Consider the following 17,039-nt stretch of genomic DNA (forward strand, 5'->3'; position numbering starts at 1 on the left):
AACAAAAACCCCAGCCACAGAAATGCTGACGCGTGGATGCCTATTGGTCCCGGTTGGTGCCACCAACCGGGACCAAAGGCCCTCCTGCCTGGGCTCCGCGCACAGGCCACGTGGAGGCCCATCTGTCCCGGTTCTGGATTGAACTGGGACTAAAGGGACAGGGCATTAGTACCGACCCTTTAGTCCCAGTTCAGGAACCGGGACAAAAAGGCCCTTACAAACTGGGACAATAGGCCCATTTTCTACTAGTGCATGTTTTGCATCATGTTGCTTGTGCATTGCACCGTGGTTGATTGTTGTTCCTTTGCTTTTGTTCTTGCTTTGAGTAGAGCCGGGAGACGATTACGTGATCGAGGAACCTGTTGAGTACGCTAACGATGATCAAGCTTTCGTCAACTCTGAGAACTTTGCAGGCAAGATGACCATACCCTTGAAATCACTTCTATCTTTGCTTGCTAGTTGTCGCTCTATTGATATGCCGCGCTACCTACTACTTGCTATATCATGCCTCCCATATTGCCATGTCAAGCCTCTAACCCACCTTTCCTAGCAAACCGTTGTTTGGCTATGTTGCCGCTTTTGCTCAGCCCCTCTTATAGCGTTGCTAGTTGTAGGTGAAGATGAAGATTGTTCCATGTTGGAACATGGATATGTTAGGATATCATTATTATATCTTATTTACTTTAAGGCATCTATATACTTGGTAAAGGGTGGAAGGCTCGGCCTTATGCCTGGTGTTTTGTTCCACTCTTGCCGCCCTAGTTTCTGTCATACCGGTGTTATGTTCCGTGATTTTGCGTCCTTACGCGGTTGGGTGTTATGGGAACCCCTTGACAGTTCGCTTTGAATAAAACTCCTCCAGCAAGGCCCAACCTTGGTTTTACATTTGCCTAACAACCTATCACCTTCCCCTGGGTTCTGTAGACCCGAGGGTCATCTTTATTTTAACCCCCCCGGGCCAGTGCTTCTCTAAGTGTTGGTCCGAACTAGAGCCCCTTGCAGCGCCATCTCGGGGAAACTTGAGGGTTGGTTTTAGTTGTACGGATTGCTCAACCGGTGTTGCCCTGAGAACGAGATATGTGCAGCTCTTATCGGGATTGTCGTCACATCGGGCGGCTTTGCTCGTCTTGTTTTACCATTATCGAAATGTATTGTAACCGGGATTCCGAGTCTGATCGGGTCTTCCTGGGAGAAGGAATATCCTTCATTGACCATGAGAGCTTGTGATGGGCTAAGTTGGGACACCCCTACAGGGTATAAACTTTCGAGAGCCATGCCCGCGGTTATGTGGCATATGGGAATTTGTTGATGTCCGGTTGTAGAGAACTTGACACTTAACTTAATTAAAATGAATCAACTGCGTGTGTAGCCGTGATGGTCTCCTCTCGGCGGAGTCTGGGAAGTGAACATGGTCTTGTGTTATGCTTGAACTTAAGTCGTTTCAGGATCACTTCTAGTTACTCGACCGTTGTGTTTCTTCTCTTCTTGCTCTCATTTGCGTATGTTAGCCACCATATACGCTTAGTGCTTGCTGCAGCTCCACCCCATTATCCCTTTCCTACCCATATGCTTAAATAGTCTTGATCTCGCAAGTGTGAGATTGCCGAGTCCTCATGACTCACAGATACTTCCAAACAGTTGCAGGTGCTGATGGTACTAGTGTAGGTGACGCAACCCAGCTCAAGTGGGAGCTCGATGAAGTTCTTGTTCGTTGTGTTGTTTTCGTTTCCTGTTGATCAGTAGTGGAGCCCAGTTGGGACGATCGGGGATCTAGCATTTGGGGTTATCTTATTTTATTTTGGTTCCGTAGTCGGACCTTGATTGTATTCTGGATGATGTATGTTTAACTTGTATTTGTGTGAAGTGGCGATTGTAAGCCAACTCTTTATCCCTTTCTATTAAGTACATGGGATTGTGTGAAGATTAACCCTCTTGCAACAAACCTACCATGTGGCTATGCCTCTAAGTCGTGCCCCGACACATGGGAGATATAGCCGCATTGTGGGTGTTACATCGGCCGAGGGAGGAGGAGGCCATAGTGGTGCGGCCGTCAAGCTGCACAGAATGGTGCATGGAGGAGTCCTGCTGCTCGTGGGCGGCGGGGTCGGTTGTAGTTGCTGCGGCTTCAGCAGAGTGGTGGCGGTTGCCGCGGCCAGCGGGCTTCGTCTGGGTGAAGCGAGATGCCCGGCGCCCGGCATGAACACGGCGAGCGTCAGCTATGGAGTTGGTTGTAGAGAACTTGACATTTGACTTAATTAAAATGCATCAACCACGTGTGTAGCCGTGATGGTCTCTTTTTGGCGGAGTCCGGGAAGTGAACACGGTCTCGTGTTATGCTTGAATGTAAGTAGCTTCAGGGTCACTTCTTGATCACTTATAGCTTCTCGACCGTGCGTTGCTTCTCTTCTCGCTCTTATTTTGTGTATGTTAGCCACCATATATGCTTAGTGCTTGCTGGAGCTCCACCTCACTACCCTTTCCTACCCATAAGCTTAAATAGTCTTGATCTCGCGGGTGTGAGATTGCTGAGTCCTCGTGACTGACAGATTCTTCCAAACAGTTGCAGGAGGTCGCTGGTGGCGAGAGGACGATCCGGAGACCCGAGGCGGCAGAGCAGGATACGCGCGGGTTGAGAGGTTTCGAAGAAATTTCCAAAATCTCACCAGTGGGTTTATATATCCCGGCCCTGTCGGTGTGACCGAGTGGAACAACTCGGTGGCACCGAGATGCAGAATCGCAAGCGGTTACTGCAACTCGGTGTGACCGAAAAGTTCAAATCGGTTGCACCGAGATTGAAAACCTAGATCAACTTAGTGATCTCGGTGTGACTGAAATGGATGACTCGGTCATACCAAAATGCACAAAGAGGTTTTGGAAGTTTAAGTCTATGACGAATCGGGGACTCCAAGTGCTCCTCACACAGAGTGGTTCGAATCTGACTTGATCAAACTTGAGATGAGAAAAAGCCAAACAATCAAAAGAGAAAAGCATAGATAGCTAGAGGGAGTTCTTAGGCATTCTTGTCCATCCATTTGTCAAAAGAGAACAATCCAAACAATCAAAGCAACAAATGGATGTCCTCGAATGATTAAAATATGCATCCAACATGCTCACACAATAAAATGACAAATTAAATATGTGAAAAAGCGTGCACAATCACTCTAGCGTCTATCAAGAAATTTGGCGATGAATAGGTCATCTATATATGAGTATATTGACTTAGGAGTCAAATGAGAACATTTGATCATAGGTCATACTCCTTGTTTAAGCACAAGTGGGGTTGCCACTTTTACATAAAGCATTGTTGTGCTCACATCATTAGAGTTGCTTTAGCTCAATTGATTAGAGTAAAGCTCCCCTAGATGTGATATCCCCCCTAAGAGGGATGAACTAACCTTGGGTTTTGTCGATAATGACTTCATGTAGGTGTTGAAGATGTAGATGCTCAACATTGATGTAGATCATTCGGAGCAATCCTTTGGAGTGAGTTGCACTTTCAATACCTACACGGGTTAGTCCCACAAGGAACAAACAAGGATATCCATAGACGACATAGAGTGATAGGATGATGTCCATGAAATCATTAGGTTACCTTGTCCTACCAACAAGAGGGTTTGTGACTCCTTGAATTAGTGCAAGATATGGAAGTTATTTGCACTTGTCCTTGCCAAGGTGATAAGAGTGAAGTATCTTGGCAGAGTCACCCTCAAGAACTCTCTGGTTCTTCTTCTTAGGGATCCACACCATCTTGATGGCAAACCTTGGATTTATAGTTGTACTTGATGAAGTGGAACTTGATGTAGTCTTGGGAACCCACTTGACCAAGTCCTTAGGTGCTTCTTCAAATGCATCAATCTCCTCTTGAAGCTCGTCCTTGCCTTTTAGCTTGTGGTCTTGTGGTGGAAGATCATCTTGAGCTTGTGTTCCTTGGAAAGAAGTAGGATCATACTTATCTTGTTGAGGAACAAACTTTTTCTTGGGGTATTGATCTTCTTCCCACTCAACTCCATTGGCATTGAACTTTCGTTCAAAACCAACACCTTGATTCTTCCGGTGTCTTCCTTGCTTGCGTACAATTTCCTCAAATTGCTTACTTCCAGCAAGGCTCTTGTAAACACCTTTATCTATAATTCCCTTCAATAAGCTATTTTCTTGCTCAAGTGTAACTTGGCTAAGAGAATCATTAGTGGAATCAAGAGAACTACTAGAAGCAACAACATTGGATTTAGCATGATTGTTGTTACTACTAGAAGAAGAATCTTTCTTGTTCTTGTTGCTAGATTTAACTTGTGGCATGTAAGTAGACAAGAGTAAACACTTGGCAATGTAAGAAGAACTTTTCTTGCGAAGATCATCATTGATTGCTTTTAAGAACTCATGCTCTTGCTCAAGGTTGAGCTTTTCAAAACGTAGCTTCTCATGAGTCTTTAAAAGTTCTGGATGATCTTCCAAGGTAGTTTCATGAGCTAACTTAAGAGTGTTTAGTTCTTTAGTTATACGCTCAATATCCTTCTTATCATTGTCATTCGTTTTATCTTGATTAACATGATTAATAGCAAGTTCATCACAGTTTTCATAACTAGAGTTGTCAACAAGTAAATCATCATATCCTAGCAAATCATCTTCATCACTATTGAAATCAACATACTTGGGGTGTGATACCTTTGGGCCTTTAGCCATGCATCATCTTCCAATCCCTTCATTTGGTGAGTCAAATATGTCGCAAGAGTTGGTTGACACAAGTGCTAGACCAGCAACACCTTCATCTTGAGTATATTCGGAGTCGGAGTGATAACTTCTCTTGGAGTGATCGTCAGACTCGGAGTCGGATACCCATTCACCAACATGAGCTTGATGTCTTCGTTTTGTGTAGCTCTTTGATGACTTGTCCTTCCTTCCTGAATCCTTGCTTCTCTGTGATGTTCCTCGTTCATAATGGTCATCTCTACTCCTTCTCTCTCTTGGTGGTGATTCTTCTCTTCTACTTCTTATTTTAGGAGAATATTCTCTTCTTTTGTAGGGAGCCATACACTCATTGGAATAGTGTCCGGGTCTTCCACAATTGTAGCAATTGCGTTCACGACTATAAGATCTTTTGTCATTGTAGGACCTTGACCTGGAACTTCTTTCCTTGCTTCTACTCTTGTAAAACTTGTTGAAGTTCTTCACCATTAGGCTCAATTCTTTGTTGAAGGTTTGTTTCTCACCTGATGATGTGGGAGCATCACACGAGGCTTTGTAAGCACCACTTGACTTGTTGTGAAGCTCTTCCTTATCCTTGAGTGACATTTGATGAGCAACAATTCTTCCAATGACTTCCGTTGGCTTGAGATCTTTGTAATTGGGCATCATTTGGATCAATGTGCACACGGTATCATATTTTCCATCCAAGGCTCTTAGAATCTTCTTGATGATGAATCTATCGGTCATCTCTTCACTTCCTAAGCCGGCAATCTCATTTGTGATGAGAGCAAGCCTAGAGCACATTTCAGCGACACCTTCACCATCCTTTGAACTTGTAAAGTTGACTTTGAAGCACATCCAATTTGGATTCCTTGACGGAGTCGGTACCTTCGTGCATATCAATCAAAGTATCCCAAATTTCCTTTGCATTCTCAAGCGGCTGATTTTGTTGAATTCTTCGGGGCACAATCCGTTGAAGAGAATATCACAAGCTTGAGCATTGTATTGCAACATCTTCAACTCTTCCACGGTAGCTTCACGGTTCGGTTCTCTCCCATCAAAGAATTCACCTTGCAAGCCAATACACACAATAGCCCAAACGGCGGGGTTATGTCCAAGAATATGCATTTTCATCTTATGCTTCCAACTAGCAAAATTAGTACCATCAAAGCAAGGACCTCTACGGTGGTAATTTCCCTCACTAGACGCCATACTCTCCTAGGTTGTGAAACCAAGGCTATGATCACCAAAAGCTATGGAAATCAAAGCAAATGGAGACAAAAGCTCTGATACCACTTGTAGGATCGAAAGTATGTTTAGAGGGGGGGGGGTGATTAGACTACTTGACCAAATCAAAATCTAGCCTTTTCCCAATTTTAAGTCTTGGCAGATTTTAGCAACTTAGCACAATTCAAGTAATCAACCTACACATGCAATTCTAAGAGTATAGTAGCGGAATGTAAAACAATTGCATATGAAGGTAAAGGGAGGAGTTTGGAGAGAGCAAACGCAATGTAGACACGGAGATTTTTGGCGTGGTTCCGATAGGTGGTGCTATCGTACATCCACGTTGATGGAGACTTCGACCCACGAAGGGTAACGGTTGCGCGAGTCCACGGAGGGCTCCACCCACGATGGGTCCACGAAGAAGCAACCTTGTCTATCCCACCATGGCCATCGTCCATGAAGGACTTGCCTCACTAGGGTAGATCTTCACGAAGTAGGCGATCTCCTTTCCCGTACAAACTCCTTGGTTCAACTCCACAATCTTGACGGAGGCTCCCAAGTGACACCTAACCAATCTAGGAGACACCACTCTCCAAAAGGAAATAGATGGTGTGTTGATGATTAACTCCTTTGCTCTTGTGCTTCAAATGATAGTATCATCAACACTCAACTCTCTCTCATAGGATTGGATTTGGTAGAAAGATGACTTGAGTGGAAAGCAACTTGGGGAAGGCTAGAGATCAATATTTATGTGGTTGGAATGGAATATCTTGACATCAACACAGGTGTAGGTGGTTCTCTCACAGAAAATGTATGTTGGAAGTGTAGCCATATTCTGATGGCTCTCTCCATGAATGAAGAGTGGGTGGAGGGGTATATATAGCCTCCACACAAAATCTAATCGTTACACACAAATCACCAAACTCGGTGGGACCGAATTATAAAACTCGGTCAGACCAATTTAGTTCAAAAGGTGAACGTTAGGATTTCCGATGGGACCGACATGATCAACTTGGTGGGACCGATTTTGGTAATAGACAAATAGAGAGTTGGTCAGGCAAACTCGGTGGGACCGATTCACTCATCTCGGTTAGACCGAAACGTTACGAAGGGGAAACAGAGAGTTTGCATTGCAATCTTGGTGGGACCGATCACTCATCTCGGTTAGACCGAAACGTTATGAAGGGAAACAGAGAGTTTGCAATCCCATCTCCATGAGACCGAGATCCCTATTGGTGAGACCGAAGTGACTAGGGTTTCTGGCAGTGGCTATGTCAAGTGAACTCGGTGGCGCCGGATAGAAGATTTCGGTGGGGCCGAGTTTGACTTTTGGCTTGGGACATATGTGGATATGCTAAAGTAGTTGAGGGTTTTTGGAGCATATCACTAAGCATTTTGAGCAAGTAACAACACCTCACCCCCTTTTAATAGTATTGGCTTTTCCTATGGACTCAATGTGATCTTGGATCACTAAAAGGTAAGATGTAGAGTCTTGTGCTTTGAGATTGATCCAATCTTTTGTCCTTAGCATTTTGAGGGGTCCACTTTCTAATCCATGCCATGCCAATCATTGAACTCTCCTAAAAAATTTATCTTCAAATAGCATTAGCTCAATGAGCTATATGTTGTTAGGAATTACCAAAACCACCCAGGGATAGTTGCACTTTCAGTAATCCTGATCATGGCAAGGGATAGGCAGGTGTAGAATTCCTCTTCTGAACATGTCATTAATAACTGATTGTAACAGATCAACAGCTATAACAAAGAGAAGTGGAGAGACTGGATCACCATGTATGACTCCCTTCTTGCAAACAAATTTCCTCCCAGGGACACCATTAAGAAGAACTGAAGAGGTACCAGTGGCCAGCAACTGCTTCATCCAAAGAATCCATTTCTCATTAAAACCTTTGTGCCTCGGAATTTGAAAGAGAGCTTCATGTTCTAGTGAGTCAAAAGCCTTCTCAAAATCTAACTTAAGGATTACAATTGGCCTTCTAGATTGATGGTACTGATGCAGGTACTCAAAGCTCCAGCCTATACAATCCTGAATTGTTCTGCTCTTAATAAAACCATATTTGTTCTTATGAATGCACTGCAAGATCACCTCTTACCTATTTGCTGCCATTTTAGAGAGAAACTTCAGACCCATACCAGTAAGACGAATAGGCCTATAATCTCCTACATCTTCGGGTGTGAGCTTTTTAGGCACTAGAGTTATGTAGGAGTCATTAATGTTCTCCAAGGCAGCAGAGCCCTCATAAAAAGCCTGAGGCAACTCATAGAAATCTTGAGAGATTATATGGCAGCATTTCTTGAAGAACAGGCCATTAAAACCATCAGGACCTAGAGCTTTATCCACAGGCATATGCTTAACCGCTTTATCCATTTTATCCTTTTGAAAAGGCTTGGTGAGAATGTCAAGGCCCTCAACATGAGTGATGAGAGTAGATAGGTTAAAACCCATCACAATGCCCCTTGAGGTACCCATTCTATTTTTAAAACAATTCCAGATGATTCCTTCCATTTGGGAATGGTCATTCACTACAGTACCATCAGGTAACTTGAGACTTGCAATGGAGTTCCTCCTATGCCTTTCAGTGGCCATGGCATGGAAAAACTTAGTATTTTCCCCTCCCACCTTAATGTATTTGATAGTGCACCTTTTCTTTCAATAAAGGAATTGCAAATGTAATAATCTCTCCATGTGCACTCTGAAAATTCTTCTGAAGTTTAATTCCTGAATAAACAGAGGCCTCCACTCCTCTAATTCATCTAGAAGAAAAATAACATGATTACATTTATCAATCAGAAGCTTCAACTTAGATACATTCATTTGCCATCTTTTGAGACACATTCTCAAAGATTTAAACTTATTAGTGATACGTCTCCGTCGTATCTACTTTTCCAAACACTTTTGCCCTTGTTTTGGACTCTAACTTGCATGATTTGAATGGAACTAACCCGGACTGACGCTGTTTTCAGCAGAATTGCCATGGTTCTATTTATGTGCAGAAACAAAAGTTCTCGGAATGACCTGAAACTTCACGGAACATCTTTTCGGAAATAATAAAAAATCCTTGCAAAAGATGAAGACCAGGGGGCCCACACCCTTTCCACGAGGGAGGGGGCATGCCTGCCCCCCTAGGGCGCGCCCCCTACCTCCTGGGCCCCCTGGAGCTCCTCCGACCTCAACTCCAACTCTATATATTTGGTTTCAGAGAGAAAAAATCAGAGAGAAGAATTCATCGCGTTTTACGATATGGAGCCACCGCCAAGCCCTAAAACCTCTCGGAAGGGCTGGTTTGGAGTCCGTTCGGGGCTCCGGAGATGAGAATCTGTCACCATCGTCATCATCAACCATTCTCCATCACCAATTTCATGATGCTCACTGAGTAATTCCATCGTAGGCTTGTTGGACGGTGATGGGTTGGATGAGATCTATCATGTAATTGAGTTAGTTTTGTTAGGGTTTGATCCCTAGTATCCACTATGTTCTGAGATTGATGTTGCTATGACTTTGCTATGCTTAATGCTTGTCACTATGGCCCGAGTGCCATGATTTCAGATCTGAACCTATTATGTTTTCATCAATATATGTGTGTTCTAGATCCTACCTTGCAAGTCTATAGTCACCTACTATGTGTTATGATCCGGCAACCCCGAAGTGACAATAATCGGGACCACTCCCGGTGATGACCATAGTTTGAGGAGTTCATGTATTCACTATGTGCTAATGCTTTGTTCCGGTACTCTATTAAAAGGAGGCGTTAATATCCCTTAGTTTCCATTAGGACCCCGCTGCCACGGGAGGGTAGGACAAAAGATGTCATGCAAGTTCTTTTCCATAAGCACGTATGACTATATTCGGAATACATGCCTACATTATATTGATGAATTGGAGCTAGTTCTGTGTCACCCTATGTTATGATTCTTACATGATGAACCGCATCTGGCATAATTCTCCATCACCGATCCATTGCCTATGAGCTTTCCACATATTGGTCTCCGCTTATTTACTTTTCCGTTGCTATTGCTATCATCACTACAAAATACCAAAAACATTACTTTTGCTATTGTTACCTTTTGCTACCATTACCGCTACTATCATATTACTTTGCTACTAAATACTTTGCTGCAGATGTTAAGTTTCCAAGTATGGTTGAATTGACAACTCAGCTGCTAATACTTGAGAATATTCTTTGGCTCCCCTTGTGTCGAATCAATAAATTTGGGTTGAATACTTTACCCTCGAAAACTGTTGCGATCCCCTATACTTGTGTGTTATCAAGACTATTTTCTGGCGCCGTTGCCGGGGACCATAGCTCTATTCTTTGAGTCACTTGGGATTTATATCTGCTTATCATTATGAAGAACTTGAAAGATCCAAGAACCAAGATTTATCCCTCAACTACGAGGGGAGGTAAGGAACTGCCATCTAGCTCTGCACTTGATTCACCTTCTGTTTTGAGTAAGCTTGCGACACCTAAACCTGCTTCTGCTATTCGTTCTGATATGTCGCATGTTATTGATGATGCCACTTCTGCTATGCATGATACTTATGATGAAACTACTTCTATGATTGATACTACTGTGCCACTTGGTGAATTTCTTGATGAATAACTTGCAAGGGTTAGTGAGAATGAAAATATTGAATCTGATAATATTGATGAAAGTGATGATAAAGACTTGCCCGTTATTCCTAAGGGTTATGTTTTTTTGATAAAGAAGCTTCTTTAGCTATTTTAGCTTGCAAAGATAGATATGAACTCAAGAGGTTATTAGCTAAATGGAAGCAGCAATCTCTAAATGCTAGAATGAAACCTGACCCTGCTTTTGCTACTTCACCTATCTGTTTACTGATAAGGATTATGAATTCTCTGTTGATCTTGATATAATTATTTTGGTTGAATCTGATCCTTTTCATGGCTATGAATCTGAAACTGTTGTGGCACATCTTACTAAATTAAATGATATAGCCACCCTGTTCACTAATGATGAGAGAACTCGCTACTTCTATATCCTTAAAATATTTCCGTTCTCATTAAAGGGTGATGCTAAGATATGGTTTAATTCCCTGGATCCTGGTTGTGTGCGTAGTCCCCAGGATATGATTTATTACTTCTCTGCTAAATATTTCCCTGCTCATAAGAAACAAGCTGCTTTAAGGGATATATATATATATATAATTTTGTGCAAATTGAAGAAGAGAGGCTCCCACAAGCTTGGGGGAGGCTTCTCCAGTTACTTAATGCTTTGCCTGATCATCCTCTTAAGAAAAATGAAATACTTGATATCTTTTATAATGGACTAACCGATGCTTCCAGAGATTACCTGGATAGTTGTGCTGGTTCTGTATTCAGGGAAAGAACGCCGGATGAAGCTGAAATTCTATTGAATAATATGTTGATAAATGAAAATAATTGGATACTTCCTGAACTAGCTCCTAAGCCAGCTCCTGAGCCTATTCCTAAACCAACTCCGAAGAAGAGGGGTGTTCTATTTCTCAGTCGTGAAGATATGCAAGAGGCAAAGAAATCTATGAAAGAAAAAGGTATTAAAGCTGAAGATGTTAAGAATTTACCTCCTATTGAAGAAATACACAGTCTTAATTTATCGCCTGTTGAAGAAACATATGATCTTAATCCTCCACCTATTGAAGAAACTCATGGTCTTGATAACCCGACACAGGTAGTAAAGGTAAATTCTCTCTATAGATATGATAAAGCTGAAATCCCGTTTACTAAATTTGCTAGCCCATGCTTAGATGAGTTTGATAAATTTATGATTAAGCAATAAGATTTTAATGCTTATTTTGGTAGACAATTGAAATACAATTCAAATATGTTTGAACACTTGGGTGATTATATGGCCAATGTCAAAGGTGAACTTAAACTTATTAGTAAACATGCTTCTATGGTTACCACTCAAGTAGAACAAGTACTTAAAGCTCGAAATGATTTGCTCAATGAAATGAAAAGTAAGAAAAATGATTATGTTGTTAAAGTGGCTACTAGAACTGGTAGAATGACTCAGGAACCTTTGTATCTTGAAGGACATCCTAAGAGAATTGAGCAAGATTCTCAGAGAAATAATGTAGATGCACCTAGTGCTTCTAAAAGGAAGAAAAAGAAAAATGATAGGACTCTGCATGCTTCTAGTGAACCTATTACTGAAACACATGAGAATCCAAATGATATCTCTATTTCTGATGCCGAAACACAATCTGGTAATGAACCTGAAACTAGTGATAATGTTAATGATAATGTTCATGATGATGCTCAACCTAGTAATGATAATGATATAGAAATTGAACCTGCTATTGATCTTGATAACCCACAATCAAAGAATCAACGTTATGATAAGAAAGACTTTGTTACTAGGAAACATGGTAAGGAAAGAGAGCCTTGGGTTTAGAAACCCATGCCTTTTCCTCCCAAACCATCTAAGAAAAAGGATGATGAGGATTTTGAGTGCTTTGCTGAAATGATTATACCTATCTTTTTGCGTATGCGATTAACTGAAATGCTCAAAATGAATCCTTATGCTAAGTATATGAAAGATATTGTTACAAATAAAATAAAGATACCGGAAGCTGAAATTTCCACCATGCTTGCTAATTATACTTTTAAGGGTGGAATACCCAAGAAACTTGGAGATCCAGGAGTACATACTATACCATGCTCCACTAAAAGAAATTATGTTAAAACTGCCTTATCTGATCTTGGAGCCGATGTTAGTGTTATGCCTCTCACTTTATATCATAGACTTGATTTGAATAAGTTGACACCTACTTAAATATCTTTGCAAATGGCTGATAAATCGACTGCTATACATGTCGGTATTTGTGAGGATGTGCCTGTTGTAGTTGCAAATGTTACTATTTTAACGGATTTTGTTGTTCTTGATATTCCCGAGGACGATAGTATGTCTATTATTCTTGGAAGACCCTTTTTGAATACTGCAGGGGCTGTTATTGATTGCACTAAAGGCAATGCCACTTTTCATGTTAATGGTAAGGAGCATACGGTGCACTTCCCGAGGAAACAACCTCAAGTTCATAGTATCAACTCTATTGGAAAAATCCCATCAATTATATTTGGAGGTTTTGAATTTCCTCTTCCTACTGTCAAGAAGAAAGATGATATTCTTATTGTTGGGGATGTGCATATCCCCGTTGAGGCAACATAGTGTTATTCGAAATTTCTCTGGTTCCATGTTATTCGGAATGAGTTTGTTAACAAGACCTGATCAACCTTGTTAGTAGATTCCTTTTGATGAGCATGAGATGGATGAAACTAGAAAGCACAACTTTCGGTACCTTCTTTTTATTTTCTGTTATTTATATTAAATAAAATAAAAATAAGTATTTCCCGTCTGTTATCTGATTATCTGTGCAATATAAAAATACCCCAAAAATAAATGCCCTGAAATTTAAATATGATTTTTTCTAGAATATTTGAGAATATCTGGAACTGAGAACACAGCAGGGGGATCAACCACCTGGCCACGAGGGTGGAGGGCGCGCCCCTGCCTCGTGGGCCCATGGTGGACCTCCTCCACTTATTCCTGCACCCACACACTTCTTCTTCCTCCCACAAACACGAATATCCAGCTCAAGCATGAGTTCTAGCTCATTTTGCTGCCATTTTTGATCTCCTTGCTCAAAGCACCTCTCACAAAACTGCTTGGGGAGATTGTTCCTTGGTATGTGACTCCTCCATTGGTCCAATTAGGTTTTGTTCTAGTGCTTTATTCATTGCATATTTTTGCTTCTTAGGTGACCCTGTTCTTGAGCTTGCATGTCAAATTTATATGGTCAAAAGTAGATTTGATGCATGATATAGGCCCTAGGCACTTGTAGGAGTAGTTGCTATCAATATTATTGATTTTGGACCACTTTTATTTTGAAGTTACTAAAAAATTCAGAATTTTTCAGAAAATGATGAAGAGATTTTTGAGGGGCTCATCGAGCCGAAGCTTAAGGGAAAAGCAAAATGAAGAGGCATAGAAGCCCAAATATAATTTGCCTCACACCGCGGAGGTTCGGCCGTGTGAATGGCCCTCCAATGATTTCTTGAGAGCAACCGGGATTTATGAGGATTTTTATGAATTGGCTAAAAATGCAGGCCTCACCGACTTCCTCCGCGACCGACGCGAACAATATCTCTTACTCACCAATACCTTTGTGCAAAACTTCTACTATTTTCCTAAGGAATCACCTCCCTCAGTAGAGTTTCATTTATATGATGTTGTTAAGAAGATGCCACTATATGAATTTTGCAGGGTTTGCAAAATACCTTTCGTGGGTAGTTTAGAGGAACCACATCATAAGGATGTGGACGGTTTTTCTTTTGCTTGTTGGGAGTTTTCTCGTGTAAATAGTTTTATTTCTTTTCTTTTCTTTGGGGGTCTATAAGAGAAGACCATAATTAAATTGTTAAAGTGGCTCTTATATGCATTATTGTTGATCTGACAAAAGAGCCCATATTGCCTTGTCTTCTCTTGTTTATTGAATGCTCGCAGATTCTAGCTTAGTCCAATGCACGTGCACCAATATTATTATCCACATCGTTCGGTCGTGCAAGTGAAAGCCAATTATGACGATATATGATGGACTGACTGAGATGAGAAAAGCTGGTATGAACTCGACCTCTTTTGTTTTTGTAAATATGATTAGTTCATTGTTCTTGATTCAGCCTATTATGGATAAACATGTTTGCAATGACAACTAGAGATCATAGTTTCTTGTGCCATGCTTGATTATCTAGGAGCTTATAATGGTTTATCTTGCATGCCAACATGCTAATAAAATGGCTGTGATGTGGTATGATAGGGTGGTATCCTCCTCTGAATGATTTAAGTGACTTTACTTGGCACATGTTCACGCATGTAGTTGAAACAAAATCAACATAGCCTTCATGATATTTATGTTCATGGTGGATTATATCCTACTCATGCTTGCATTCAGTATTGAATAATTTTAATGCATGTTCTTGACTGTTGTCGCTCTCTAGCTGGTCGCTTCCCAGTCTTTTGCTAGCCTTCACCTGTACTAAGCGGGAATACTGCTTGTGCATCCAATCCCATAAACCCCAAAGTTATTCCATATGAGTCCACTACACCTTCCTATATGCGGTATCTACCTGCCGTTCCAAGTAAATTTGTATGGGCCAAACTCTAAACCTTCAAATAAATATCCTGTTTTGTATGCTCGAATAGCTCATGTATCAACTAGGCTGTTTGTATCTTCCATGTTAGGCGGGTTATTCTCAAGAGGAGTGGACTCCGCTCCTCACTCACGAGAAAGTGGCTGGTCACCAGGATGCCCAGTCCCATGCTTTATGCAAACCAAATCAAAATAATTGCAAAAAAACACCCCCTGGGACTGTTGTTAGTTGGAGGCACTCGGTGTTTCGAGCAAGCCATGGATTGATGCTTATTGGTGGAGGGGGAGTATAAACTTTACCATTCTGTTTGGGAACCGCCTATAATGTGTGTAGCATGGAAAATATCGCCATCTCTTGGTTGTTATGTTGACAATGAAAGTATACCGCTCAAAACCGAGCTCTGGCACCTCTACAAATCCCTGCTTCTCTTTGCGAAGGGCCTATCTATTTACTTTCATGTTGAGTCATCATCCTCTTATTAAAAAGCACCCGTTGGAGAGCACCACTATCATTTGCATTCATTATTGTTAGTTTACATTGAGTATGACTTGATTGGATCTCTTTTACCATGAATTACAATGTCTAGTCAGTCCTTGATCTTTAAAGGTGCTCTGCATTTATGTTTTGCGGTCTTAGAAAGGGCTAGCGAGATACCATCTTGTTATATCATATTATGATTGTTTTGAGAAAGTGTTGCCATACGAGATTTATTATTATTGCTCGCTAGTTGATTATGCCATTGATATGAGTAAACATGAGACCTAAGCATTATTGTGAATGTGGTTAGTCATAATCTTTGTTGAAAACTTGAATGTTGGCTTTACATATTTACAACAACAAGAGCAAACAGAGTTTGTAAAGTTTTTATTTATCACTTTCAGTTTATCAACTGAATTTCTTGAGGACAAGCAAAGGTTTAAGGTTGGGGGAGTTGATACGTCTCCGTCGTATCTACTTTTCCAAACACTTTTGCCCTTGTTTTGGACTCTAACTTGCATGATTTGAATGGAACTAACCCGGACTCTTTCCGAGTGCTCAACACATGGTCTTTGATGGACTTCTGCCGGGCCGACTAGAAGGAGTCGGACTCGCTTGATTCGGACTCACTCAGTTCTGACTCACTCGGTACTTCGAACATCGCGGTGGGATTTAAGTGGCATGCTAGCTAAGCCTTCAGGCTGCCGCCCGTTCTAGGCCTGTCACGCGATGGCACGTGGCTGGGCCGTCCTGCCAGCCTACGCGCGCGACGGGATAGGCCCATAGGCGGGGCCCGCCACTACCGCGCCTCGGCGCCCGAGCGGATCCGCTGCGGCCCCGGTGGACGGTTGGGATTCCTGTGGAGTTACTGCGCACAGTAACTTTATCATGGGACGTGGGGGACGTGGGCACAGTAAATCCCCACGTCCGCCCCCTCGGCTTCGCAGCCCACGAGGCTATAAGTAGGGGGAAGAGGGGGGCACGCGCGCCCCTTCTTCCCAATACTCCTCGCTCTCTTCCTCCTCACTGCTCCTCGCTCTCTTCCTCTTCTTCTTCTTCGCTCCACCGCACGCCCAAGCTCCGGCGAACACCACGGCGACAGCTCGCGATGAGTTCTTCCTCCGCCGCCGTGCCTCCCCCGGTGCGCTCCGGCACCTGGGACGGCTCCGAAGTTCATGAAGACCATATCGAGTTCCTCCGCCGAACTCGTCGGCACCCCGGCGAGGACCGCGTGCAGGTGCGTCTTGCGCCGAAGGGGGAGATTTCCCCTACGCCACAGGAGGGCGAGTGGGTTATCTTCCGCTCGCACTGCCTGCGCGGGCTGGGGCTGCCGACGAGCAGTTTCTTCCGGTCCTTCCTGGAGTTCTACGGCCTCCAGCCGCACCACCTCACGCCCAATGCGGCGGTGCTGCTGTCCGCCTTCATGGCCATGTGCGAAGGCTTCCTCGGAGTCCTCCCCACCCTCGAGCTCTGGGGGGAGTTCTT

This window comes from Triticum urartu, chromosome 3, assembly GCF_003073215.2.
Source record: "Triticum urartu cultivar G1812 chromosome 3, Tu2.1, whole genome shotgun sequence".
In the NCBI taxonomy this organism is placed as follows: Eukaryota; Viridiplantae; Streptophyta; class Magnoliopsida; order Poales; family Poaceae; genus Triticum; species Triticum urartu.